This window comes from Coturnix japonica, chromosome 5 (assembly GCF_054131305.1).
Source record: "Coturnix japonica strain WE chromosome 5, WE-NBRP24, whole genome shotgun sequence".
NCBI lineage: Eukaryota > Metazoa > Chordata > Aves > Galliformes > Phasianidae > Coturnix > Coturnix japonica.
The window spans coordinates 41,695,801-41,721,698 of record NC_140667.1 but is presented as its reverse complement, the minus strand read 5'-3'; the positions used below and the strand labels follow the sequence as shown (position 1 = coordinate 41,721,698).

General features: G+C 41.9%; 1 non-coding gene across 1 annotated transcript; it reads left to right on the top strand.

Annotated features, from left to right (window-relative positions):
• The first annotated feature begins 24,162 nt into the window (after positions 1-24,162).
• TRNAT-UGU (transfer RNA threonine (anticodon UGU)) lies at positions 24,163-24,235 on the top strand. Its single transcript has one exon. It is a non-coding gene; the product is annotated as a tRNA-Thr (tRNA).
• The last annotated feature ends 1,663 nt before the right edge of the window (positions 24,236-25,898 follow it).

The window sequence follows — 25,898 nt, the reverse complement described above, 5'->3', positions numbered from 1 at the left end:
TAACAGTTTCTGTTGTGTCTGCTTTGTAAAAAGCTGCTGTAAATGAATAACTCCTCAGCTTTAATAACGCATAATGCTATAATTGGGTGTGTTTCCTACATAAGATAATTAAAGCATTTTAGAACTTCATCTTAACTTACAGCTGATGATTGATTAACAACGGTGAGAAACTATGAAAACACTGTGAGACAAACGTTTGTCTGAGTTAACAACAGACATATACTGTGCTTTTTCTCTTATGCTGTTTGACATAGTTCTGATTGCCTGTGAATGTGTAGGCTTTGTTATATTTCTATTTGCGTCGGGATTGGCTGCCTCTTTATATTTGATCAGCAGTGCTGCTCTCCACTGTGGTGTAAGAAATCAAATAATGACGGTAAATACAGCAATCCGAGCATTACAGTGCAAGAGGCTGTAAACACGGATCTTTAAAATCTCTGCTTATCATCATAAGCAGCGCTCTTGCCAACTCTTTAATGACAGTTTCTAGAGGCTTTTTCCAAGTAGCTGTGATTGAAAAGGGCAGCATTGTTTTTTGGTAGATTGGTCTCAAAGTGCAGAATCTTCAACAAAGTGGTGTACAATGAGTGAAATACTTCTGCTGGAGGTACTGTAGGCATCAGCGCTGCACATGAAGGGCACCTGGTGACTCCTCTGAGTGCTGGGGTGAGATGCAGAAGGTTTCTTCTGAGCTGACATTCCCAGTAGTGCTCAGCTGATCTTAAATGTTTTTTTGGCAAAATGTTGCCTAGAAGAAGTAGTGTGAGTTGGAAGAGGTTGATGCTGCAGCTGCTTTGTTAGGAAATGCAAACGGAGAGAGCCATATAAAATAATGCTGTCTCCTCTCGTTCCTCAGCAACTTTGTTTCTGTACCTCTAAAACATGGATCTGTCTTTGATGCAGGGACACGATTTTAATCATCGTCTTGCATAATCTGCAATCATAATAAAGAATGGTGCTGTTTGGTGACTTTAAAAATAGCATTTTTTTCTGCTATTGACATACTGATTAATGCACTTGCTTATTCTAACCTAATTCATTCACCACCTTAGTTACCACAGCCACACTACTTGGAGCATATTCAGATACAATGGGGTTTGTGTAATGCAGTGTTGTAAGATCTTCCACTGTAGGGAGAGACCTGGCCTGCTGCAGGTGGGCCCTGTCTGCTGTCTCTCCTGACCTGTACAGCTGGAGATCTGCTATGCATAAACTGGATTTGGGAAATATTATCTGAAAGACATTGGACTCAGACATTTTGAATCGCTGAGCTTTGCAAGCAGTGAGTGGGAAGAGTAGGGAAAGCATCCATTGACTGCAGAGGAGATAAATGTGGCAGAACAGAGGTTTCTGGTGTTGGCTGAGACATCCCGGAGCTCTGGGCAAGGGAAGCCCTGTCAGAAGCATGTGCTAGGATCTGACACTGGAAATCAGGATGGCTTTGCCTCCATGAGACCTTTCTGAGTTTTGAGAGACTTCATCCTGGGGGAATGAATGGTGATCTGAACCACATTTCAGGATGCACGTGTGCCTTAGGCAGGTTTGCCTGGACAGGGTTGACTATGAGCTCTGCTCTGGGCTGGGTCTCCACATAGATACACTCCGTGTTGAGCTAGGGACTTCTGAGGGGGGAAAAAAGGGGGAATCCAGAGAGTACCTGAGTACCCTGGGCAAGACAGGCAATCCCATCTGATTTCACCACTTCTCACAGCATTTTACCTGATCTGAAGCATGATGGCAGCCTGTTCTGTGCCACCACAGCCCTTGTCCCACTACTGCAGCTGTTCCTGGAGATCTGGGCCGCTGCTGCCTTGTGTGACTTCTTCCTCCTGAGTGATGAAGTGCCACTGTCTGAACAGTAACGTGCAATTACAGTGACAGAGCATTCACTTAACATTTTTACTAGATTATCCCCCAAGTGACAACACACAGTACCGGTTTTACTATTAGCTTTCTATAGGCAGATGTCAGAGCCATTTTAACAACTCCTAACTGTAAACATCTAAACCAGGTGCTCACGGTATGACTAAGGCTCCCTGGATGTCAGAAGAGCTTCCATAGGTGTGACACTGTGGCTCTCAGTCACCATCTGGAGGCTCTGGGGATGCTCAGGGAGTCTGGTTCCTCACCAGCTACTTAAGTAATATTAACATAATACCTGGAGGGCTTTTCCTGAACTGGTTAGCCTCAGCATCACTGCATCCAGCGGCCTGGAGGCTGGTGAGTGAGAACACAGTCATAGCCTAGAAATTATGCCATTTATGAGATGACTTGCAAGAGAATTATCAACTGACTCCTGGGTACCGTGTCAGGATGCATTTCTACTTCTGAGAAGTTGAGTCTCCTTCCTCCTTTCTTTTCCCTCACTAACTTGTTTTTCTTTATTTTGGTCAGTTGTGGTACATTCTAGATGATGTCAGGCTGACTGCCTCTAGTATGAAATCTGGGTACAGATTACCTTTCACATTTCTTTTTATCTCTATTTATGTACCATCAGCTATTAACCTAGACTTAATCTAGAGTCTGACCTCTCAGAAAGGCACAGTCTTACACAGGTATTGTGTTTGTCTTAGTAAGCTGGAGTGCAAACAGATGTGAAAACAGGACTGCTTAAATTTAAGGAGCAAGAAACCTAATTGCTTGGGTATTCCGATCTCTGTGCAGTAGTTGTTTGCCTGCCTTGCCATGTTACTTCCCCACTCCCTTCAAATGAGACTGCAGTAAAATTAACAGCCTGTGACAATGTACCTAACTGGAAGAAAATTACTCATCTCCGCCAGGTTGGTCCTGTAATTCACATCAGTCGTACTCACAGCGACTGGAAGGGTTGCAGGGAACCTCAGGCTGTGAAATGAGTCAGTGGCCAAGAAGTAGGGCCCTGCTATGATCCTTGCTGAATAACATAGGGTATTGAAGCCTATGCTAGGCAGCTTCTTTTCAGCATTAAGTGTCATTGGAGGAAAAAGAAAAGACACTATTTATTTTCTAGAGTAGGCAAAATTTCTGGGTTTTTTAAGCAATTCATCTTGAAACAGCCAAGTAGTCACTTGCACCTGTATTTGTAAGTCTGAATAATAATAATTTCTCACTTAGCGTTTAGGGGAAGAAGAAAAGGTGACGAGCCCAAAGGCGGGGAAAGTTTGGGTCCCTCAAAGAACCTCAGGTAGTTTGCTTGTGCAAGCTGTTAATGCCACTAAAATACATGAGAGCTCACCATGAGGATCACTGTGTGCTGTGTATTTAAAAAAAAAAAAGTGCAAAGGTGAACATATTTCATTTTTAAAAGCAGGTATGGTCCATCAAATACAGATTCTGAGGCAGATGAGAAGTGCAGAAGTAGCTGCCGAAAGGATTGTCCCTTTAGAACTGTTTCAGATGGGCATGGGCAGAGTTGTCTGGATAATACCCAGCTCACTGTTACCATTAGAGTTAGGAAGGAGAAAAGCCCAGAGCTGCAGCACCCAGGCTGTAGAGGGGCTGCCAAAGCCAAAGGGTGTGTTGCCAAGGCATTGCTTCACTAAGAAACTTACCATGGGAGCCAGGGTTAGGATTTGGGGTGGAAGTGGAGAGAAAATGCTGTGCTGTGAAGTGAGAACCTTCTAGCTATTCAATAGGCTGGAAAATACAACTAATTCATTTAAATAGCTGCTGCAGACAAGTTGTCTAAGTGTCTAATCCAGTTCAATTAGAAGTATAAATGGATTCTGTTTTCCATTGGAGTACAAAAGACAGCCTTGTTTCCAACCACCAGGTCTGGTACTGAAGCCATCTTCGTCATTTTTGTGTGTGTTCTTTGATTTCCCTTACCTCCTAATTTGTCTTTCCCTGATCCTTACTTGAGGGAAACTTTATGTGTGAATCACCAGGCAGGCATAACTGTGGAGTAAAGGAAGAGGGACAAAGGTGAGCCCAGGCTCTCCCCTATTACTGTAAGTCTCAGTAGTGTGTACTGTTGCATATTCCTATTCTCAGATGACCAAGAAAATACCATGAAGTTGTATTTTGGTCTTTTTTCAAGCATGATCTAATGTTCAGGCTAAAATACATCTTTTCCAGCCGAATTGTACACAGATAATAAGACATTTAAGCAGTTCAAGGTCTAGCCTTTAACTTTATTTATGGTGGATACAGTGTTCTAGATCTTGGTGGCAAAATTCAGTGTTGGTACTGTCTGCTCTCAGTTTTGTGGAATGCCCAGCAAAGTTCACTGGGCTGTTAAAACTGTAGTATTTTAGAGAAATTATGTAAAAGTTATAACGTTATGGGAGCTGGAGAAGCCTACGTACCAGTTGGCACTTGTAGCTCTTTGTTTCAGAACAAAGAACAGTGTTCTGTTTGGCATTGGCTGTAGGTAAGATGTCAGTATCTTTTCAGAGCTGCTGCTGCCATTCAGGTAAACAAACTCTCAGCCCTAATTCCACAGCAGCTGGTGGCAAAACTGAAATAGGCAAGCCTGTGCCTTTAATAGTGCATGGATGTGGATGTAAAAAGATCTGATCACCTTAGGTCACTTTTTAGAATTTCAGATTAAAAGAAGGTTCAGTTATTCTCCCAAGTCTAAAATTTCCCAGTGGTTTCCCTTCTCGTTTTCTCCTTTCACATGGTATTTCTTACAGCCATTGCAAGTAAGCTTTGCAGGCATGCACAAAATATGGCAATGATTTTGCCTCTCCCCACCCCCCAGCATGTTATCTCATTCTCAAGGACTGTCTTCTGGGCGGGGTGCTGCAGATCCCATTAAATATGCTTCTGTATCAACTCTGTTCCTAAGCAAAGTATATTGATTGGTGAAGCTTTGGACCTACTTTAATCAAGTAATCTAAACAGAGCTTAAGCTTCAAAAGCCTGGTGATGCTCCTAGCTTCAAAGCTTTAACTTACCCTGAATTAATTTATCCTGAATGTTCTAATGCTCCCAGCAACCCTATGGATTATAATGTTAGAGGTTGCAATCATGGCTCTGGTAATATTCCCTAAGCTTAGATTGTATTGATTACAATGTAAAGGCAGAAAGAAGAGTGGAAAACACAAGGAAGAAACAAAAGGCTTTGATTTGAAGGAAGAGTGAATCTGTTCACCCCTGCAGCAGGCTGCTGGGGAGGGATTTCAGAAGGTTTTAACAGCTTATTTTCCCCTTGATTGAGGAGGGTTTTTTGGTATGGACTGTGTCAAATGCTTCTTTCCGGACTCTTCCTTGTGTACTATTGTGAGTGTATTATGTCATAAATACAGTTCTTTGGCAAAAGGAAGATTGGTTTGGATATTATATGCAGTAGCTGGCAAGGTAATGCTTTGCATCAGTACCAGTTACCATATTTATCCCAGTTCCACCCAGAGAATACGGGGTAGCGTATTTTCCAAGTCCAAGCCAGAGAGAGAGAGACTATTGTGTGTAGCCACTCAGTGCTGAGCAACGTGTACTAATTGCAAATATGATGCATGCTGATGAAATAGGCCTGTAATGAACAGCTTTGTCTTTACAAAGTGTAGGTGTCCAGTTGCCTTGCCTGTATCTTCCTGTGCAGGTGATGCAGTTGGGGTGCATTTAATACTGAGGTGAGATGAGGCAGGGCATCTTTCAGCATTTTGACATTCCTTTCCTCAGTCCTAATTAAGCCTGAATTGACTATATTGTGGGAAAATGTTTTATGCTTAGGTTCCATCATGGGTTGAATTATTCCATGACCACTGGTTTCTGTAGTAGGGCTGATACTGACTGTAGCTGCCAGAACAGCAAATGAAGGAAGTGCAGCATCCCCAGCCTCTCATACAGACAAGCCACTGTATGCTCCAAGTTCTTCAAGGACTGAGACACTTGTACTGCAGGTAAGGGAGGGCCTGGCTGGAAGTGCTCAGAGCAAAACCTGCCCTTCAGGTCCACAGGGGATGGAGAAGATGGGAGACCCTGTCCAGATGACTGGCTTTGCCTAATTAAGATCATGTAACACACCCCCAATCATTGGTTGAGATCAAGAGAGAGAGGGAGGATATCTGGGCTCCTAATTTCACTCTCCTAGTTTCCCCTGCCCCCACCAGAAGAGCAATCCCTTTCAGTGCTGTTCATTGGAGAAATGAGCCTGCTTCTACCTCTGGTATACAGCTGTCATTTTATACAAGTATCCTTTGCAGCACTCCATCTCAGGACATAATGTCCTGCTGGGGCTGGCTGCTGTCTTTAATCTCTAAATGTAAACACATGGATTACTCTTGCTGTCACCAGCATCCAAGCAGTGCTTCTGGACAAACTTTTACATGCCCTTCAGGAATTTAAGGATTTCAAATTTGGCTATTTGGTTTTCTCAGGCACAAGCTGAGGGAGTGTGGAGGGGCAGCAGAAATCTGAGTACTTAGACTTCTGGCACTAGGGCAGACTTCTAACCCCAAATCCTAACCACCATATGCAGCAAGGTTCAGTGGGGTTTGGGTGAAGAGGCGTAGTGACTGATCTTGGCTGCATTTAGCCCTACAAGCGTGTGCTGTGCCTCAGCCTGTGGAAGAGGCACAGATGACCCAAATTGCACCACGAAATCCAGCACCACAAAGGTATTCAGCTCTCATGCTGGCATTGCCCCAGCCTGGAATATAGAACAGCTTTCTGTTCTGATGGTCTCCAGCAGACTGTTTTACTTAATGCCAATACAAATCTCTAAAACTTGTGCTGCTTCAAGCACACTTGTCAAAACATAGTAGAGTGAAATCAAGGAAGTCTTAAAACCAGAGAAATGTGTTTATTGTACAGGTTCCTACTGGGTCACTTCTCTATGTTGGTTGCACCAGAGAAAATTTGCTGGTATAAACAAATCCTGAGTGACAGAGCAGGCTACAGCCCAGGCTCTGCTCTAAATTACTGTGCACTTTCTTTCTAAGTCTTTGTCTTTCTCTCATTTTCTCTCTCTCATTTCTTTTTTCTTTCTACATGCAGAGAGGAGAAATGATTGCTAATGAATTGCAAGCATGGGGTACGGGAAGATCAGTTAATATGGCCCAAGTATTCAGCAATACAAATACATTAGAGTGATCAAACAATGAATGAAAATTGACCCAAAGAGCAGGTTCCACTGAGAAAACATGTGAGAATGTAAATTAATGTGACTTGATGAAACTTGAAATGTCATAACACAGCAGGGCTCACAACACATCAGAGGAAATGTGAAAATTATACTTTTTCCTGAAATCATAGTTTTCAAAAATAAGTGGCTTTTATATCCTTCTAAAAATATAATAAAGGAATTAGTGTCAAGAAAAAGGTTATTGTTGTTTATCAGACTGCAAGCTCAGTCCATGGTGGCTTTTTACGCATAACCTCTTTTATTTTTCTGACTATGCAAAGGGAAAAGGAAAGTACTGAATTCTTTCTTCTTGTCTGGATCCCTCTTCTTTTTAACTTTGTGCAAGGGGAATTTTTTTTTTTTTAAGTTCTTTGCAGAGTAAATGACATGCTAATCTATGGGGTGTTCATGTTTTTTGCCTTCTGGCCGTCTTTCATACAAAAGTTCTAATGCTTTTAAACAAGCAAATAAGAGGAAAGGTCATTTGAAATTAGCCTGCCTTCTAATAAAACTTACTTAAAAGGTATGGATAAAAGCATCGTGAGAAGGAGTTAAATAGTTATGCTGGCAAGTTTCCATACCCAAACAGAAAATGTAACATATTCTTCCCATCCCGTGCTTGTGATTACATGAGAGTGATGTGACTAGCCTGTGTGCTTAGTAGATCTTTCTATGTAGAGAGGCAATGGATTTTTCTCTTGGTCTCCATGCTAGAATATAGTGTTCACAGGGACCTAAACCATAGGTAGGCAGGAAGTGGTTCCTTTCCTGTTCGTGTTAATGAATTTATAGGAGAAATTAATCATAGCCTGTGTCATGGTTGGAAAATGAAGACATAGAAGAAGACGTTTGATTAGAAGGACAGTCATAGTTACTAGGGGATGCTTGAGCACAAGGTATTCTTGGTGAAATCCAGCAGTTCCCTTTCCTGGAGACCTACAAGAGGGTAGGCTGGTACTGTCTGAAGAGAAAACTGGCAGGATTCTGTGTAATAAAACCTTTTTATACTTGAATGAAACAGCAAAAACAGATAAAAGTTCATTTGAGTGCTGTACACAGAAACCAGAATAGAAGAGAGAAATAAAACAGGTCACTAAAGCTCTTAGATAAGTAATTTAAATAGCATAATACGTGATGTTGTTTTCTTGTTACTACATAACAGAGAATATCTATTTCATGAAATGTCTTGGTAATAATCAGAAGCATTCTATTTTTAAAGACTAACTGATGAAGTTTGTGGTCAAAAAGCAGAAAAACAGCCTAAAAGGTACCTAACTATTTGCGGTGTGCTCAGTAAAGTCGTGAATGCAACATGAATAGTTTTGCTTTGGTGCAAATAAGCAGAGCTTGAAGCTGGTTGGTACATTTTCATCACTCGAGAGAAGTAGAAATAATCAGTGAAACTGGTTTGAAACTCATGTCCTGAAACATGAGTCCACTGTGAAGCATGTGACTAACAATAAAATGACTGCGACACCAAATAATCCTCTGTCTTTTATGGGTTGAACCATAGAGAAGAGCCCTCTACTCATTTGCTACGAGTCTTGAGTATCAGTGGAAAATAGGGGAGTTTAGTGTTGTCTGGTTGGGATCCTATTACAGATGATGTATTTGTATTGAACTTATAAAATGCACAATTCTGTTCTCCAAGAACAGAAATGAACTGAAGTCGACTGAGGATAAAGTGGAAAAATAATTGTCTGTGTTGAGCATCTTGTGCACTGGAGACTAAAGAGAAAGGATTAAAAAAATAAGGGCATGGCTGTTTGCACTGCACAGTGTTGAATATTATCACTCAGCAGACACAGAGCATGTTTATTGGCACTTTACATGCATCTTCAAATTAAAATGATGGCACAAGGTATGAGTGTCATGTATCATTTATTAAGTTAAACCCCTCTTCCAGCTTTGTCCCTCATATTGGCTCCTGTATTTGCCAAAAAGACAGTGGAGGGGATTCTGTGCTGAGGGAGCTCCCAGGCAGGTGAGGGAAGCCTCTGGGTTCATGTGGGAAGCACTGAACAGCTGCAAGCTTGAAAGCTGACATTTGGATTCTTCTTCCCTATGGGTGTAGGAGCTGCAGTGGAGGAGGAAAGGAAAGTCTTCTCCAGCAAAGACATCTGTTGAAGAATACGGTTCCTAATTCCTTATACAGATCAGCTGCAGAGGATGGAGTGAAAACACAAAGCTTGAGCTCCATCCACTTACTTGGTAGAGTTGTGCTTAAAAAGTCAGCTTGGTTTTGCAGTTCTCAAAACATGTGATCTCCCTAAGTTCTCTCCTCTATATTTACTTACGTATTTAATTACTGAGGAGGACAATTAAGTTTTTCTGGTCCGGCCCATTTTTGACTGAATATACTGTTGTATTACTTCCTACATCCTTCACCGCAGGTGTTTAAGACAAGGCTTCTGAAATATCTTACTGTGTTTCCTGAAGGAGGTATTGGGGTCTGTGGAAAAGTTGTGCCTCAGGAAGCCAGAAGACTTGGCAGAATGTTTAGTCTTGGACTGCTCTAAACAAACCTTACAAATGACCTTTCCCTGCAGTTGGAGGTTCACTGCATAAAGTTATTCCTAAAACAGTTTCACATCTTGCAGATTGTCTGTGTTTATACTGGAGTCCAATTTTCCTGCTTGCACTTGAGCTGTAGGAGTGCTTTGCTGCCCACTTTATTTTTTTTTTTGCTGGTAGGATAAGATGTGTGTGTGGGTGAGGAGATATTGCTATTAGGAATTTTCCAAAGGGATTCTGGCTAGTTTCTCATAGCTGTTCTCTTTTTCAGAGCTCTATTTACACTTCTTCACTACTTTCACACTGTTTTGGGGTAGGAGGCTTTGTTTATTTAGTAGAACCAGTAATGCTGGAAGAAGAGTCATTAACACCACCCAGTGCAAGCCTGTGTTTAAGGAATAAATAAAGCAGTTTCTTTAGTAGGAACTGTGAATCGCAACTGGAAGCTGAGCGTCTTGGCAAACTGCATCTCAGAAGAATTAAAGAATATCAGCCAAAGGGGAAACTTGGGCCAGTTGTACAAATATTTAGCTACATCATGCCAGGCTGTAGAATTTTGGCAGTGGTGGCTTGTCCTGGAGTTACTGGGAGGGATCAGCTCTATGAGACCTTCTTACCAGGTTAGATAAGATCCAGTCATAACTATATGAAGTCCTGGGACTGATTTCAAAAGTTTTAGAAACCAAACAAATTGCAAAGCAAACAAATAGGAGGTAAAAGTAATCATAGTTGCTTGCTAGAAAATTGAACATTATAATAGGTTTGTTTCTGAACAGTTGTGCAGTGTTGTTTGTAACATCTGCTAATAACAGTAATTCATATAAGCAAATACATTTTGCAAAGAAAACAATGCAGACATAGGATTAATGCATCACACTGTAAAGTATTTATCTAAATTACACAGAACATAAAGAGTGGCAGAACAGCCCCTTAGGTCCTTGAGAAGATTTTTGTCATTTTGGATGTTTCAGTAGCCTTTGCAGAATCATAGAATCACAGAATGGCCTGGGTTGAAAAGGACCTCAAAGATCATTCAGTTTCATCCCCCCTGCTGTGTGCAGGGTCACCAACCACCAGACCAGGCTGCCCAGAGCCACATCCAGCCTGGCCTTGAATGCCTCCAGGGATGGGGCATCCACAACCTCCTTGCAGTGTGTCACTACCCTCTGTGTAAAAAACTTCCTCCTAATATCTAACCTAAATCTCCCTTGTCTCAGTTTAAAACCGTTCCCCTTTTCCAAAAACTATCAACTCATGTTAGCAGTCTTTCCCTGTCCTGCTTATACTGGAAAGCAATGGACAGAACTGATACAAGTGACCATGAATTGTAGGAATAAATGCAGGCAGTAAGTCAGGCTGTTTGGTGGTTTGTTTGTTTGGGGGGGAACAGTGGACTAGAATCTATAAAGCAAGGCTAAGCTGTACTGGTTCACATCATCAGAAAACACAATGCTCCTGCTGCAGTCTGTACAAAATGAGAGACTTAAACCTCTCAGTGTCTCATTCTCCAGCCGTTATCTCATTTCTTGCTGCTTCTTCATTTCTTGTACCATGTCTCCTTTCTGCAGTTTATTTGCTAGCTGCTGCTAGAAGCAGCAGCAGCTCTGTATCTGCACCAGGCCGTGGGCTGAATTAGGCTTTGTAGTGGTGCTGTCATGCACCACAAAGGGAACCTCTGCTTTGTGCTATCCCCTGATCCCCAAAACCACCTCTCTCATTTTTTCCTTCTTTCTGTTCTATCAACTCAACTAGTCCACCTGTATATAATTTCTTGCCATTTATGTTTGTATGTTTTTACTGAGCTCCTGCTTGCCACTTAGAAATCTCCTTTCTTCTCTGTGGGAAGCCAGCAGTGGAGTTTTGGTTCCTGGTGGCAGCTACTGATTGTTATTGTACTCAGATGAGCTACAAGATGTCACTTGGCCTCCCTTTATGTTCCTTGGAAAAGGATATACATCACCTGAGTAACACTTATCATCGTCCTGTGAAATGTCTCAGAGTCCTAAAGGATTCTAAGGCACCAGTTATCTGTGTTTGAACACCTAAATGGCTCCTCAGCTGTCGCTAATTTCTTTCTCCAAAATTTCATGGCTTTATTTGTTACCAGATCTCATAACTTCACTGTATCTAGTATTGTTCACAAAAATGTAATAAGTAACATCTTGGTGGTAGAAATCCTCATTGCTCAAATGAAATCATGGAATCTCAAAGCTTCCAAAGCCAAAGGAACTTATGCCAGTTCATTACATGACCTGCTGTCAGAATAGCTGCATCTTCTCTATCTCTGTACATGTGTAAAGGTCAAAATCCATGGAATAAGGATGGTTTTCTCAGTAGGGAGCAGTACACTGAGGTGTGAATAAAAAAAGTGTCTGAAGTATATCCCCAGACAGAGCGTCCAGTGACCAATTTCTGGCTCAGCTATTTGCTTAAACATTTGCTAATCTTCTGTTTGGAGGTTATATGATCTATTTGGAAATTAATAGCAGTTTTACAATTGTCTTGAATGGAAGGTGGCCTGGGTTTTTACTAGATATCTAAGATTCCTCCTGACAATCCCAGTTTTTCCCATTTATTCCAGAGTAGGTTGCAATGTATTTTATCAAGACGAAAGTACCAAATTGCATCAGATTTGGTTAAACTTTTGAAAGAAAATGTTGAATTTGATATCAAGTAGTATATCCTTATTAACTAGTAAATACACATACTACACAGTTATGTATTGTCATACCTCCTGCATAATTTTAACATAAACAGTTACTAGGATATGATAATTCATGTATTGTACTCAAAACAGCTGTTTATTTCATACTTTGTATATTTTATACTATGTCTCTTGATATATATATTCATCAACTGGAACTTGCAAGGTTTATGAGTGGTAAAGGCAGATAAGAGATCACTATCCTGAATGAAGACCAGTGAAATCGTAGAAATCATATTGCTGCACTGTAGAAGGAAGGTAGTATATATTATATAAACTATATTAATAGTTCCAAATTATGTATGGGAAGTACTCTCTGCTACATTCCATATAGCTCTTGTAAAGGAAGACATCTTTCTTCTGCCTCTGCATATGGCATCATGAGAATTGTCCTGCTCTCCACCTTCCCAGCCTACCTACAGCTACAAAGGCCACAGAAACGAAAGGTGCTGTTAGTCCATTTGGAGGAAGGAGATGTAATTGATTAGCAAGAACCAATTTTTTGTCTTTAGCTTGCAAAGTCTTTGAAGAATGGTCTGTCACTATACATGTTGTAAGTGCGCAGCATTTAGCATAGGAGGCCTGGCCGACTGGAGGCCCGAAGGTTGTATTGCAATACCAATATTAACTGTGCAGATCTGTGGTAAAATGATAAACTGCACAGACTTGTGGTATAATTTATCACCCAGCTTTCACTTCAACATACAAAGTCTGGAATATAATAGTCTATACAGGTGTATATTACTTTTTATTTCTCCCTTTTAGTCTTTTTTGGGGGGGGCAATTTGTGCTGGTCCTCAGTAAATCGTTGCTAAGAGAGTTGGTAGAGTTGGAAAACAGAGCCACAGAAAGATAATTTCAAGATATGCAGATATTCAGAATGCTTAAGAACACTTCAGTAGAACAGGCAGAATAGTACCTGATGATGGTCTGCTCTATGAAGAGAAAGAAGATGCTAATAAAGTAACATTTGAAACTTGAACATTTGTCTGTGATGTTTGAGCTTTTTTAATTAACCAGCCTTCCAAGCTCATAACAATTTATATCTGTTTGTTATTTAGTCACTGCAGATAGTAAACTGTATTTAGTAATCTTACCTATTCCTTGTGCATCTTCTTGACAGACAGAAATGAGCTGAGTCTGAAATGAAGTCTGAAGCCAGAGAGATCCTTTTGTGTAGGACAACACCTGTGGTTAAAAACAGGCTGACAAAAATGGTCCCCAAGGTCAGTAATACAGTGACTGCAGTGTGTAGGAGAGCAGCATAGGTTTGTGGCAGCTCAGGAATGCCCATGTAAGGTCTGAGAATGAGATAGGAAAGGGAGTGGGAGAGTCTGAAATGTGGACCCACAAAGGACGGAGAAGGTGTGTTTGAGATCTGTAGGAAGAAAAATGGATAAATGGGGCAGTTTCCCACAGACCTGAACATGCAGAGGGCTTTTGTCTGTCACTACATCCGTGTCCCACAGGGAACAGTCTGTTATCTCATCTCCCGTGTCACTGGGAAGGAGGAAGCTTGCCAGTTGTGCATGTGGCTGGGAGCTCCAGCTCCTCCTCACGCCACCACTTTGCTACTGAACGTGCTGTGCTTTGCCCTTTCCTAGCTGTAATTTGTTACATCCTTATACAGAACCTTATCAAACCTTACAGAAAAAAAAACTTGATCTGTAGAGTTGAAAGGCTTGTTCCAAGTGTGAATATTCCACATGAAAGAATTTCTCTTGTTTCAAACCATTTGCATTTTCCTTACATGTTATTGATCTGATTGAACAGTTCTCAGATCAAAGGCATGGCGATAAATGAGCAGCAAAGGTGGCAATATGCAAAGTGGGTAGCTGTTAAGAGAGTAGCTTAAATAATTGCTCAAGGATTTATTGGGTGACATGATTAATGATTATAGAAATATGATGATATGATACCAAAGCATGGTGTACAGTGATTGATGGGGAAGTTGGATAAGGCCAAACTTGGGTACCAGAGTGTAGGAAACAGTAATATAGCTTGTATTGGTGGTATATGTGTTAATTCCTTGGGAAATATTAATGTTCGTATTTGTCTTCTGATAGGAGCTAAAACCGCAAAATACATACTGCATGATATTTCTCTTGTGACAAGGCTAAGGGAAAAAACCTCTGCTAGCAGGGCATTGTAATAGCAGGTCTGATTCAAAGAGGCATCCTCCACTTATTTTCTTTTTTTCTTTTTTTAAAAAGTCATTTAAATCCCCACCAAACACAGTGTAAGCTCATGCTGCTGTTTTAATTAACACCTGAGAGAATGATAAGTAACACATTAAAGGAGAAAAAAATCTGCTTGTGGAATTGACAGTAGTTTGCATGCAGACAGGTTTTATCCTGTTTGCCACTGGCTTTTTAATTTTTTTTTATTTTATTTTAACTTCAAATTGCAATAGACAGCTGCAGTATAAGGTAGGAGATTGGAAAAGCAGAGGGCTGGATTGCAGGCAGTTTCTACTTTGTAGCTCAAGTATTGCAGACTCCTGAATTTGATGCTCTGTTGAGAGCTGTATGAGATTCCTGTTCACTCCACAATGGTGAGTAACTCAAACCAGAGCTGCAGACCCTGCTGTTACATGGTGGTGATGTGACAATGACTGCCATAGCTTTAAAAGCAGACTGATGTGGGCAGTGCTATTTAAATGAAAACAACATTGCTCACACTAGACAAAGCAGGTAGCTCTAGAGAGAAACATCTAAATCTGAAACCTTGGAGATGTTGTTAATGTGAGACAACAGTATAGATGATAGAGGATTTGAAAGAGGTACCAGAACTTGCAATATTTTAAAGCCATAATCTGGCTCGCAAGCCTCAGGTGTGAGTATTAATGAGATTACAGTTTTGCTGAAGAGTTTTCATAACAGAAAGCAAGAAGTGGGTTGGAGCACCTGCTGGCCTTGGGAGCAGACACACGTGTAGCGTGAGGGACTCGATAACTATCAGAATCATGGCTCAAACCCATTATATTTAGTTATGGTCTAGTTGTATTTATAATGGGTATTAAACCAGGGTTAGCCCCACCTGACTTCTGCAGTGCGCCATGATAAATTCTGTGGCACACTGAAATGCCTGCAGTGATATTTTATTAAAATAAGCAAGAGAAAAAGGTTTTGTTGATCTGAATGTGATCAGGACCATCTTGTTTACCTGCTTTGCTATAGAATTTATTTTTAAAATATATTGTTGGCTGTTCTTCTGATGGTATGATTTCTCATTGCTTTTCTGACTGCTGTTCACATAAACCTACATGTTAGAATTTGGGAAAGAATATTAACAGCAGCCAAACTGCACAGCGCTTTGTGCATCCAGCAGGGTGGAAACGTGTATGATGTTCTAGTTAGAATGGATGTGAAAAATCTGAGTGGTAGGTACTCTGTATTTTCTTGCTGTCTGCCAAGGCAGTAGATCATTTCTGCCCCTCACAGTGTCTTCTGGCGTGTCCCTGCTGCTGCAAGATGTTTCTGGGACCCCAGCATTGGGGTTCCCCCTACTACCTGGAGAGCTGGAGAGAAGGCCTTGCTGTAGGCTGGTCCTTGAACAGCTCTTACCCAGTGCAGTGACTGAAAACAGCACAGACGAAGTGCTTCTCTCTTTGGAGTGGATAATTTTGCAGTTCTGTTCCTTTTTACATTTCTTCCTGAGAGCTGGATCTTATTCATTTAGTTACCTGAAAGGTAGTCATTTAGCTGCAGGACAAGAATTCAGGTAAGAATGAATGATCAAACCTTTCATCTCTGACTCCAGCTTTAAGTTCAGGTTAAACTACTCTTGCTGTGCCTTATTATTGCAATCAAACTATTAGCAGAAATATTAACTGGGATAATTTGCATCAGAGTAAATGACTGATTGATACCGTAGGCACTGTAAGAACCTGTTAACATGAGCTAAAAATGAATATGTTTTTCTGTGAAGTGCACTGGAAATCTAGATGGATTGTTAATAAAACAGAGAACATTTGGCATATTTTGAAAGGCACTGAGTTTGGTAATGAAGGTCTGTTGCTCCTTTTGCTGAGAATGAGGGAAAATTGCCACCCAGGAAGTCCTAAATCACACCCAGCCTGTGGGTGTTTTTCTGTGGGCATGATAAATCTGGTGGCTTTAAGCTTCTGAAGGAAAAATGCGCAGTCCATAAAATATCACTGCTGTACTTTGCACACTTTTGCTAAAGGGCTGAAGACTGAAAAAGCAAGTAAGTGTGAAGACAAAGGCTTGGGTCCAGAAAGGAGCCAGAGTTACTCACATCCTAGGTTCAATTGTATCAGAGCTGTGCCCTGATACCAGTGTTACCAGTGGATTACTAGGAGTCCAAAGCATCTTGTTTCACCTCTTGTGTAGCATTTCAAATGTGCCTAATGTCTGCTTGTTCCTATGACCAGCAGTGCTTTAGCGCCAATGAACTTCAGAAGGCAGGTACCTAATTTCACATACAAGGACTACAGTCATGTTTCTGTGACAGGGATCGCTTTGCTAGTCTGTCCTGGTTAAACGTTGTAGATGAGCTGAGAACCAGCTATAGGGGTCAGCCATATGGATCCAGCAGCAACTACTGCTCTTTTCTATGAAGTGTGACTGAGTAAGCAGAAGCAAGTTGTAGCTGTGTAGTAGCTCAGTGGCTGGACAAGCCATGTAGATGCAAGTTAAGTTATTTCCATACCTGAAATATTCAAACCTGTACCTTTCACAGTTCCAAAATACTGGTTACAAAAGAAGTATACTGCAAAGTAGAAGCATTCTTCAATTTTTTCTGTTGATATTACTTAGCTGTTCTTAAAATAATTTGTACTTCATTATACCAGACTCAGAAGATGACGAGAGAGCCTAAAACCTAAGATTTTTGCTTTGGTGCACAACCCTTACCTAAATTCAATTTCTCTTGCAAAGCATCTGCTTCAAAATAGCCTTCAGCCATGTTATTGGGGTGTGCCAGTGGGAGGCAGGAGCTATGACTATAAATCCTAACTAGAAAGATGTAAGAAAGACTTTGCAGAACCAGGAATTAAAATACCTTGCTCTGCCAAGCCTTCTATGTTGCAGTAACAGTGCATCCTGTGTGCTGGGATGTAAATGCTGCTGCAGGCATCAGCTCCTGCTTCTGTGTGGGCTCAGTTTTGGAAGGTACAGACTTAAAAGATGGACATTGTGACAGTGTTTGTCAAGTGTCAAAGTGTCATTCAGGATCCTGGCTTTGGTAACTTTATCTCCCAGTGTGTTTTCCCAGGGCAGACCTGAGGAACTTTAACAGAGGTGCCCTTGGGGACAGAGAGGAGCAGCTATTGCTGAGCAGTACTGCTGTATTTGCTTTTTGAATAGGCTCAAGTCATTAGTGCTGTCACATCCCTGGAAATTCACTTAAAGAAGACGTTTGAAGGAGAACCTCTTTTATTCCTGCACACACAAACACATGCAAGTAAAGTTTCATTTTATTATATTTTCAGATAAACAGACACAGCAAAGCCTCAGTTTCATTTTATCTCCCAGATAGCTCCAAGAAAAAAAAAATAATCACAGTTTCTGCCTGCAGCCTAAACAACTCACTTTGTTGCCAAGTGCCAACTCAAAAGGAGGAACAGTATAAACTAATTTCATACCTATTCAGTTCAATAATAGGTATTGTTCTAACTATACCTCTAGTGATAAGAGACAGAACAGCTTATTTTCCATTGCTAAGCAACTGTTAAAACAGAGTGCAGAATTCAGCCATCTCTAATGGTCTGATAGGAATCAGTGTCTGAAGTTCTTGTTTGCATTCTGAAGTAAAAAATAAGTTTAGTTCTCTATTGATGTTCATTTAAGATAGTTTACAGCTGCACTAGTTTCAGTCAGGATTCTGTCTTATTGGTGTTTTGAATGGCCTGCTCTCTGTTAGAAAGAAATATTTATCATTAATGCATTAAGCTGCTTTAATCCACTTGTTTTGTTTTGATGTAATGATGCAGAGGTATAGAAGGTAACACAGGAAAAAGAGAGTAATATGAAAAACACTCTGCAGAAATAAAAGCTGGTAGTATGAATGGTACCAAATGCACGCAGAGAAGTATTTAGGTAGGGATTCATAAATCAGAAGCTGGTATTAGTGTCTGAGATGCAAAGACATTTGTAAAACCCTTTTATGTTTGGAAGACCAAAATCTATGCAAGACATAAAAGCCTAAGTGCATTAAACTGTGGGAGTTCTTTTCCAATACTAATTTATGGGTTCAGATTTTAGCCGTTTGTGTACAAGATTTAGGAGAAGGAACTGGCTCATGACTTGCAGAGATAATGAATAGGCAAATACTTAAATGCAGAAGGATAGATGTTGCACAACGTGCAGGAACTTGGATTCAAGTGTCTTTCTTTACAGGTGTGGAATGATTTCAGTGGTCTAAGAGCACTTTGACATGATGGGATCTTCAGATGCTCTGTTCCTTACCTGCAAGTAAGGACATATAAACACACGCACAGTAGGTGTGCTGTTGTGAATTCTGTGCATGCATCCAGTGTTCCTCTATTGTTTTAATGGGTGTTGCCCACATATATAAGCTTTAAACGTTGGCGTTCAGCAGAACCGCTACACTTTGCTGCCATATAAAAACATAACTGTTCCACTGGCACAAGCTGAGAAAACCAGCATTCTGTCAGATGGAGCCCATACAGGTGAGTCAGTGATACCTCACTTAGCTCAGTGTGCCTCACACATTGACTTGCAAGAGCCTTTGGAAGAAAGGACTTCAGCCAGCTGCCTGAGTCAGAGGGGTGTATCATCACAACATGATGTGAAAATGTGGGGGTGAAAAGTTGAGGCTGTCCCTCTGTGAAGATTATGGCAGTGTCTGAGTCACCACGGGATGTGAGAAAGCTGCAGGCAGTGGCATGCAAAGTGGGCTCGGTCTGACTTGTCCTCTTATGTAACTCCTCCGTTATCATCTTCTCTGCTCTATATATAAACTCAGAAAAACAACAAGAAGCAGTTACTGAAAGCAGTACTCTTATTTATTCATTTATATGAGCCAAACATGACAAAATATTATACAGCTTCTACACATGCTTTAGTACAGCTTTCCTTGCTGGTATGGGCAAGACAATCTATTTCAGCAGTCATTAAAAGGATGTTTGCACCCCCTAGTGTATAAGAATTTACAGGAAATTTGGTTCCTGTAACAGCCTTAGCTGAATGAGGGTGTTTGATATTAAATCATAACAAAATCTCCCTGTTATAATCTTAACAACTTAAAGGGAAAGGATTGTAAATTTGAAGATCTTGACTATAGTCCCTCATGTCTTGGTATTCAGCGCTATTAGGACCTGAAAACTGCTTCTGCACACTTGGATGTTTATTGCTCAGGAAGGCTGCAAGGATCTACAGTAAAAAATGATATTGTACTGAAAATAGAGTACTTGAATCCAGACCTCACTGAATCTTAGGGATGTTGGAACTAGGTTCAGCTCATTAGCAAGCTAAACTTTGTAATGGTGTTTCACTTTAGGTTGGGGTTTTGAGGATGTAGATCTTGACTCCAGTTACTACGTGCTGCAATAACTTGCTGTGCATGTGTAACTGCCCTCCAGGAACTGCAGCCTGGTTTGTCAGATCAGTGCCCTGCCTCCTGTTGCTCAGAGTTAGGTCTTAAAACACCTTTGAAAAACTTCTCTTAACCCCCCCCCCCCCAGTGATCGTTTTCACATCTCATTCTATGGTGTGACTTTACTTACACCAAGTTCTGCCCATCATGTTAAACAAGATGGAAATATTTGTTGTGATGGACCACTTGACCTGGTTTGTTGGGACCCAAACTGCAGTTCAGCTTCTGGCATTGTGTCAAAGTATCCGGAGTCCAAACAAAACTCAGGAGCTGGTTCCTGGCTGTGAGTGTGAGATGCAAGTAGCTTGTAGGTACCGTTTGAAGAGGCCTGCTTGATGGTCATGAGCACACTGACCGGACCAAATGACATGTATTTGATATCCAGAGTTCCCCTATTTATGCCTCTGTTGGAAAGAGGATCTAACCATTTCCCCTGAGGTTCCTGCAGCTCCACTGCTGCAGCCTTGGCAAGTGCCTGACATCCAGAAAAATGATACTGCCAAAGGAAAAAAAGAGGTCTGTTTTCATTATCCAAGCAGAATTAAATGGAGGAAAAAAAAAAAATTAAAAAAAAAATCCCAACCAACTGCATAAATGATGAAAATTAAATTAGGCTTTCTTTACTTTCATTATCTGAGTACCTTCTTATAATGAATGTATTCTAAGATATGACTTTCAGCCAATGATGTTTACTGTATTAAAAACAGACTGATTTTTATTTACTGCAGAATGTTTAATAGCAAACCATTGTAATACAGTAATTTTAAATGAATTTTTTCTTTAAAGCAAGAGCCGTGGCCTTTTGAGAGTTGCTCCTCAGTGCTACATCTATCCTGTTATGTGTTAGAAACCACACAAACTACTGAGAATGGTTTAATGAGAAAATGTTCAAAAAAAAAATAAAAAATTACCTTAATAAGGAAATTATAGTAGGATTTATCAGTGCCAGTTTTAAAGTGACTCTCCACCCATATTTGAAAAATTTAATCTATCTACTTTAGGAACTGGACTAATTATTTTCAAGTTCCTTTTTTAATTAAAAAGCCAGATCTTTCCATACCAATTAATTTCTAGTTTAGGACTTCTTCTTCTTCTTTTTTTTTTTTTTTTTTTTACTTTCACAACTGGATACTCAGGACTGTGATTTCTGTTAGACAAAACTCCAGCTGGAAAACTACTGAAGTTTATAAACTCTTCATGATTATTAGGGAAGTGCTAGAGCCTTGTTTCTCCCTTCCAAGAACAACCAGGAGAGTGCTACCTGCTGCCTTCTGCAGTTTCCCAACAGCATTGGTACTAGCACATAGAGGCTGGGGGGTGACTGAATCTATCCTAGCCCTGTCCTCTCAATCTCTCTTTGGTTCATGAGGCTGGAGCTGTTTCCTGGTCACAGGGTGAAGAAATATTGACTGTTGGGTTGAGGTTCAGGTGCAGATCGGTTTGGTGCTGATGAAGTCATCACTCTCTCAGACTGTTTGACGTGAATTGTTGGAGCTTTGATTTACAGTAGATGTTGTTGCTGGCAGTAAGCGACCAAGAGACTGCTTGAAGTTTCAACAAATGGCCAAACTGAGTCCTTGAGTTCTTTTGCCCAAAAACTTTGGGTGCTTTACCAGAAGATGGTGTTATTGATATACACCTGTTAGTGGGACACAGGTCTTAGGTCTGTCCTTGCTCTTAAAGCAGAATAGAATAGCCCCAGTGTTCTCCATTGGCCATTGAAGAGCAGTGTAGATAGCCAATGAGAGTTTGTATCGTGCTATTTAAATTTATTTTACAGCTGTAATTGTCTGAAGTCATATTCAAGGATGGGTTTTTTGCTGTCCTTCTTTAAAGAAAGCTTGTCCTGTTCTTTTTAATACACAGGGTTGGTGAGATGCATTTAATAACTCCTTCTTGTCCCTTTTGAATATCTAATACAGAATTTTATGTGAATATGATGGTGTTTCTTCACTGGGAGATTTTTTTCCTGCTCGAAGAAAGCTGAAAGGTTCTGACCTTTGCAGAGATGTTAATAACCAGTCAGATTTCCCAGCAACCCCATGTGGCTGTTATTCCAAGAGCCATCACCTTAAAGTCTTGGAGAGAAAGCGTTACTGCTAATGCAGTTTGGTGAGTCAGTGTAATATTTGCTGCATTACCTTGGCCTGGCTTAATGGCAGGAGCAGCATGCTCTCTGTGTCAGAGAAAATTACCTGTTGACCCTTCCTGCAGCTTGGTGCTGTTCTTAACTGGATGGCTTTGAAATGAAGTGTGGAAAATCTTATGTGGAGCCCATTCCTCCTGCTCTGTCCCATAGGGAACTCATTTCCTGTCAGCTTGCCCATTAAACAACAATAATAACAACAAAATATCTGGCTTTGGCCTTTTCATCTGTTATGGTGTTATTTCATGTACACACCATAGCTGCACAGTGAGCCTACCTTCCTGGTGCAGAGATCAAGTGAAAATGGAAATAAATGCAGAAACTGAAAAAAAAAAAAAAAAAAAAAAAAAAAGAGAAAAATGCAAAATGACTTTTTTTTTTTAATTATTCTGATGGAAAACAAAGAGCTTGTCGCATTGCCTTTGCTAGAAGCAGCCTTGTTCCATTCAGGGGAAACTTACCTCCTTCAGCAGCCTGGCACAGTAACCACACAGGAGATCTCTGCAGCTGTGTAATGTGGGAGAACTGGATGCTACCCCTTCAAATGATTAAACAGATGAATTGTGAGTGACAGCTGGAAAATGAATTTCATGTTCTTGAGAGGCCCTGTATGATGCCAGAATTCACTGCTGGTTCACACAAGAGGCATGTCATCTTCTAAGGACCTCACCCCTGGCTATGGGGCCAAGTCTGTAAGTGATGCTGTAAATGCACAGGGTCAATCCATTGGTTCCTTGCATGTCTGCTCAGACTGCCAGGAAAAATTCCAGAGTTCCAGCCTCACTGCTGGTTCCCCAAAATCACACAGCTTCAGGCTCACCAAGAGATGGTTCTTCCCTTATTTGGGTGGAATTCAAGCAACTGGCTCAGACAGACATTTAGAGTCTTTATATGCTGACCCTGCAAACCCATTGCTCTGGACTGTGTCCCCGATTTCTTTCCAGAAGCCTCACCCTTTGGATGTGAGCGTCCCCTGTCCCCAGCAGCAGCCTTCTGCTTGACATCCCACTTGACCAGTGCAAGAGGTTTTGCTGGGGGATAGAGGTAACTACAGTGCAACATCACAGAGGAACAGATTGTCAGGTACCACTGCTCACACCACAGCTGTGAGTCCTTCCCATGCTGAGGACCATCCCATCACCCAAGGGCATGTCCATCATTTGGTTTGATGTGACCAGACTAAGAGCTTCAAAGAGCCTGAAAGCCATAAGCTCAAGGGGCCCTTTAAACAAAGAGAACTAATAGAAAAATCTCCTAAATCATGTGAAATCCGCCATTCAGAACTGACAAAAGTAAATGTGGTGAACTTTCGGTGATATTGCACCATGCAGAAAGGTTATTAAAAATGTATTTGAAGGACCAGCTTTGTCAATACTAATGCACTGAAGGGTTTCCCAGCTCAGGCCCTGATGTACTGACTTACCGAGGGAGCAATGACTGCAATAATGGATTGAGTAGCTTATGTTAGATAAGTGTTTTCAGACTTCACATGCAGAGAATTGTTTTCAGTTTTAGAATGATGGGGTGCTCAGTAACACTGAGGTGAAACACGAATAATATATTTTAAAAGGAATATTGACAGCTGGCTATTGGTTCAGCTCTAGAAATATGTTTGAAGGTGTTGATGGACACAGAGTGTAGAGGAATGAGGGATTAGTGGTAAGAATGTGCATCATTTATTGGTTTATTTATCGGTTTTTATTTCTGTATAATCTGATGGATTTCAGAGATGATCTGTTCATTCTTTATAGTGACATGACCATACCAAGTATATGCAAGCGCTCGAAAAATTTAAAGCATAATTAGCTCTGCTTTGATAAACAGGTCTGTTCTTTTCCTGTTTATTCAGACATCTTCGACCTGGCTGCTCGTTTTTCATTCATGAACTGCTGGAGCAAGTGAGTTATTTGTGCCTATGGATGTCACACCTGACTTCGGGCAGCTCCCTCCGTGCTCGGGGCGGCGCTGCGAGCTCATAGCGGGGCTGGCAGCCGACGGGCCGCGGGCTCCTCCCAGCGGCGGCCGCTCCGCGGGGCATCGAACCCGGTCCAGCTGTGCGCGGGGAGCGGCGGGCAGCCCCGTACGCAGCCATAGCGCTTAGTGAGAGATCGCGTCCAGCGGGTGGTGCGGGCTGTTTGTTAGGTGCGGCTGGGGAGTATTTTGAGCGGCGGCTCCATAGCTCAGTGGTTAGAGCACTGGTCTTGTAAACCAGGGGTCGCGAGTTCGATCCTCGCTGGGGCCTGGTTTGTTTTTAACGGCTGCTCGACAACCGTCCTTATTTTAGGGCGTTTTGTTGGTGGTCGCGAACTGCGCGTATCGAAGTGGGGGGATGTTTGTTTCAAGAGCGCTCGGATGCGAGCAGTAGGGATGGAATGTGAGGGCGGCCATCGCACTGCCCTCAGTTCTGTGCTGGCTGAGAACAGAGCAGCAGCTGAGTGCCTTGGGAAAGGAGCGTGGGGGGAGGCTACAAAGGTGTCTGTACGGCTCACGGCGTGATTTCCCTGATGAGAGCTTTGGCAAAGTGCTGTTCTGGGCATTAAAAGGAACAAACTGCCCCAGAGTGGAGAATAAGCTGGGCTGGATTATCCGAGTCCTCACAGCTTGTCAGGAAGGCTGAGCTGCTGGGTTACGGCTGGGCAGAGCAGCTGCAAGCATTCTTTGGCTGCAGCCTGATGCATCGCCACAACATGCAGGCAGTGTGTGTCGTGGCCCTGCAGACCATGCAGCCCTCCTGGTTGTGTACAGCTTGGCAAGAGGGCCAAAGTGTGCCCACTGCGCTGTGTTTTGGGATTGTTGTCCTCCCGGACTCCTGGCAGGGGGCTGATGGTGGTGGTGACACAATCTGGAGCTGGGAGGGCCTGCTGTCAACGTGGCGGCTGTCAGAGGTGTGATGCCATGTGCCTGTAGTGTCTGTATGGAGGAGCTGGGTTCTGCCCTCAGCAGAACTTCTGATCTCTGGGCTGACGTTTGTGCAGGTTGCCTTAAGAAACCATTCACATGCTTACAAAGGATCACCCAGAAACATGTCTGCCCGTGCATGGCTTCTGTGCTTGTGCCTGGCATAGCACAGCGTGGTCAGTGTCTGAGCTGAGGTGATGGGAAGGTGATGTGTTCATCATGGAAGGACAGATCACATGTGTCATGAGTGGCTGATCTGTTCCCCACCTCCAGCAAACGTAACAGGAACAGGTTTTTGTCTATTCCTTCTTCTTGTAGCTATATATAAAAACTACCATGGAAGGCTTTTCTGAAATGCTGACAGGTTGATACATGCGCCTTTCTAGCGGTTGGGAAGCTGCATGAGTGGGAGCTAAGCCACCTAATGTCAGCATTTAAATTCTGCTTCCATTTTAGGAATCTACTAACTGAATCCTCCGAATTAACTGCGTGCTGTTATATAAGCACAGGAGAGAGGCAGATGCTCCTGGAGGCCTCCAGAGGGAGAGCCTGCTCACCAAACCCGGCTCAGTGCTCGGCCAGAGCACTGCTGGACATGCACGGGCATCCTCAGTGGCTGGGAACCATTCCGGGGATCAGATGCTTTGGGACAGTGTCACAGCACTTGAAAGCGGGGTTTGGAATGTGTGACTCGTTTTTCTGCTGATGTGAGCACGTTGGGTTTTTTTCTTTCTTTTTTTTTTTCCTTCCTTCCAAAGCCCTCCTTTATGCTTAAACAGGGCCTGTCTTAAACAGTAGGTTTAACAAATTGTCTTTCATAGCTGTGGTACTGTATGTAACATAGTGGACTTATTACATGTGGCCTCAGAGAAACCCACAGACAGCAATGTGTGGCAAGAGCAGTCCATAGAACCTTTGGGCCCATAGCTCACTCATACACAGGTAGAAAAGAGGAAGATACACCCAGCCCGTCCATCCCCCATGAGACACATAAGTACCAATTCCTG